Source organism: Heterodontus francisci, unplaced genomic scaffold, assembly GCF_036365525.1.
Source record: "Heterodontus francisci isolate sHetFra1 unplaced genomic scaffold, sHetFra1.hap1 HAP1_SCAFFOLD_91, whole genome shotgun sequence".
Taxonomy (NCBI): Eukaryota; Metazoa; Chordata; class Chondrichthyes; order Heterodontiformes; family Heterodontidae; genus Heterodontus; species Heterodontus francisci.
This window is the reverse complement of record NW_027140989.1, coordinates 3,635,215-3,639,044: the sequence shown is the minus strand read 5'-3', so window position 1 is coordinate 3,639,044 and position 3,830 is coordinate 3,635,215. Positions and strand designations below refer to the sequence as shown.

The following is a 3,830-nucleotide window of genomic DNA, read 5'->3' as shown; positions in this document are numbered from 1 at the left end:
ATAATGTTGATAGTGGGGGATTCAGTGATTGTAATGCTATTGAATGTCAAGGGGAGATGGTTAGATTCTCTCTTGCTGGAGATATTCATTGCCTGGCACTTGTGTGGTGCGAATGTTACTTGCCACTTATCATCCCAAGCCTGTGTGACTGAAATATCTCAGTTGGGAGAGTGTTAGACTGAAGATCCCTGGTTCAATCTGGGGTTTTGGCAGTTCTCCTTTATTCTGCATCGCCATTTGGTTTTGACTCATGAGCTGCACAATTTACACTGAAATTATTTACCCAACTCTGAAGGTTGGATTGGAATAGAGAGATATCAAGGATGGGAAATATTTACATTGTCTGCTGTAGCTTATTCTCTATCTCCCTGTGTCCGTTTCCCCAGTTTTTGACTCTCTCGGGGCAGGGTGAACATTTGATTTGCTGCATTTGTCCCAAACTGAAGCCTTTTCCACATCTCTGGGTGGTAAGACTCGCTCTGTCTGTTTTTGATGCTCGTGAACATTAACGAGAACAGGCCACGAGTTCAACGTTTATCAGCAAATGGAAGATAATTGGAAAGAATTCTGTGTTACTCCAGACCAGTGACAAAGATACAATGGATGTTGTTCAAAATAAGTTTCCTCTGACATTTTATGTAAACTTGTTTGTATCTAAAAGTTGGATTTTAAGTGTAAGAAAAATGTGTCAAATTATTGACTGACCATGTGACAGTGCAGTTGGGGATCAAATCCACAGCCTTGTTGTTATCAACACTGCGTCCTAACCAACTGAACTAAGTGGCCTATAGACAGAGCCAGGTATGGGTTTGAGCCGCACGCTGGGCGGTTTGTGTTTTATTTCTCACACTGGGTGACAGAGCGATTGTACAAACAATGGACACATCACATCCCTGAAACATTGTTCTGATATAAAACAGTGTGAAATAAGAACTGAGCATGGAAATGGAACGGAACCAGAAATCAGGACTTTAATCTATTAAAGTTGATCTTGAAATTCTACCATTCACTGAACATTCCAAAAGATTGAATTCTCTACTGATATAAAATCCAGGAACTTGAGCTGCTGTAAAACATAACTGAGCCTGATGTGATTTGAACACACAACCTTCTGATCGGGAATCAGACACGCAACCGTTGTGCCACAAGCTCACAGATAAAGCAACGTCTTCCATTCCTGGCAGATTTACTTCTTGTTTAGATTCAGTGATTGAAATTAATTCAATCCTCATCTGACCTCCACTCTGTCAAGGCCTGCTACCCGACCTGAATCCGACGGGACCCGACGACCTGTGTCGGGTTCGGGTCATGTCGGGTCGCTCTTCCGGGTCTGGCTTTTGGACTCGGGTTGGGTCAGGCCAGGTTCAGGTCAGGCTGGGTCCAGGTTGGACTGAGTCCGGGTGTGACACACACAGTAAGTATTACATTTAACTCTGCTGGGAAGTTGAGTTTAATAAGTGTCAAAAGTTGAAAAGCCAACCAAAGCCGGGAGTCCAGGTCATTTAGGAGGGAAACTCTGAGTCTGCTCAGTGAGCAAGTGAGCATCTCTATGACGTCATTGCGCTCATGCTGCAGCTTCCTGTAGATTCTAAATCGGGAGGTAGGTAAAGTGAACATTCCGGTGGTCGGGTAAGGCGCGGGTCGGTTCGGGCGCGGGAATAAATGGAGATACTCGGGCCGGGTCGGGCTTGGGACCAATGTGGTTCTGTCGTGTTCGGGTCGGGTATTTTTTCCTGACCTGAGCAGGCCTTTACCGCTCTATCAGTTCAGTGCCTTATTTAAAATATTACTTGGAGTTCTGTTTTACAGGGTCTCGGCTGTTTAAGTGTTTCCCAGACCCACTACTCTGATTAATCAGACATTTTGCTGCTAACTGCTGCTGCTACAATTGAAATGTAAAAAAGAATTTCCAGTGACCTGCAACCAATGGACAAATACATTTCAGAAAGTGAAAGCTCATTCACCAATCCACAAATGTGTCTTTCTGCTTATATTTATAAACAACTCCTTCTCTCCACTATGAGAACGATACAATCACTCCAGTTATTTGAAAGTTAGTATAAGATGTTCCAGTTCATCAATTTTAAAACTGCAGCAGGTATTTTCCAGAAAACCTCTCTGTTGGAACCTCAGTCCCATTTAGATTGAAAGTGGACAATTAATGTATTCACTTGTTCATTGTGGACAGGTGTCTGACTTCGAATAAATCTCATTAACCTTCAATGAGGTGGCAGTATTTCTGTGCTCCCATTTTACACAGTCTGTCCTGTTCATGCACCATGTTTTTATTCTCCTCTCCCATTCTCCACAGGATACAGATTACAAGCATCATCGATCTAGCTGTTGAAAAGCATTGGAAGAATCTGGTCACACAGGTATTGAAACATTCATTATCTTCCATTTTACAAGTTGGTTGCTTTAAACACAGTACGATGTGAAATCATCTGAAAAGAGATTCTCTTCAATATCCAATCCAAACTGAATTGCAAACCTGACAGACAAACACAGGAGAACAAGTGACTAGTGAACGCAAACCTCATGGTGCTCATTTTCAGATTTATTGCAGTCATCCGACAAAACAAGTGAAAGAATATTCCAGTGAAATGATTTGGAAAGGAGGTGTGACTTTTGTTGGTGCCTTTCTTTGCTCTGTTGGTGAAACGTTCTTGCACCTGACTCCTGTTCATGTCTCTGTTTCCTCTATTGAATGAGGAAGGAGATATTTGATCAGAAATCAGCTGGATTGTGTACCTTTGAGAGGGGATTTCTGCACCATCAGGGCTGGAAACAGGAGTGAGTGAAAGACAATGTGTGGAGTTTGATTTTGTACAGAGGGAGAGCAATTCTAACAGGACTGTGCGATATTGGCCTGGATTTTACAGTCCCAATAGCAGCAAACACTGAGACTTTCACTGCTATTGAGGGTCTGAACAGCACTGCAACTGCCAGCACATGCACTCCCTAACACCAGCATCTGGAAGTTGTAGTGGTGAGAAATGTGCTTAGAAGGAGCCTCTGATCATAATCACACCAGCCCACTCTTTAAAGTGACAGGGATCTGTAGTTCTGCAATTTGGGCTCATTGCCCACAATGTACCCTGATTTTTACCTGGGCTGGATTAGAGCCGGTACCAACAGGCTCAGGGCCTGATCGGGAAGGACTTTTCTGTTGACACAACAGCTCCACTATTCCAGGAAGACACCGGCAGCAGCAGGGGTCACCTTTCAGAGGGAGTTCAGACATTTTAAATGTTGTATTTTGTTTCTTAATTGTATGTAACTTTTTAGCATGGCCTTATCAGAGTTCTTAAATTTGCATCTGACTTTTTATTGACAAGATTGAAGGGCTTTTAAAAGATCTATAAATATATATGACTTTTCATCAAAGATTTACCTGGCTTCTTTGTAAAGACTTGAGTAAGATTGAAGTGACTTTGAAAAGCTACATCTTATCCTTTAAAATCCTGCTTACATGTAGATGACATTGGAAGATGGCTTCAGAATAACTTAGACTATCTTTCGAACAGGTACTGCAACAGCTGAAGTCCTACTTTCTGCTAAAGCTGGTGAATTACAAAGAAACAATGTATTGAACATTTTATAAACTGTTGATGCAGATGGGATTCAAACTCATACATGTAAAACAGAAGGAATTAATAATCCATCATCTTAACCTCTCAAACACCTCATCACCCAACTTTGTGCCAGCAACCCATCACATGTCTTTTTTGCCTCTATGAAAATTTGGGCAGGATGATCACCTTCAGCTCAGATCCTGACTGTGCAGCCAGATGTGCAATGATGGAAATGTAGCTTCTGTAAGTAAATGA

The 3,830-nt window shown here is 42.1% G+C and overlaps 1 non-coding gene across 1 annotated transcript; it reads right to left on the bottom strand.

Annotated features, from left to right (window-relative positions):
• Positions 1–1,080: 1,080 nt before the first annotated feature.
• Positions 1,081–1,152, bottom strand: trnag-ccc (transfer RNA glycine (anticodon CCC)). Its single transcript has one exon. It is a non-coding gene; the product is annotated as a tRNA-Gly (tRNA).
• Positions 1,153–3,830: the final 2,678 nt, after the last annotated feature.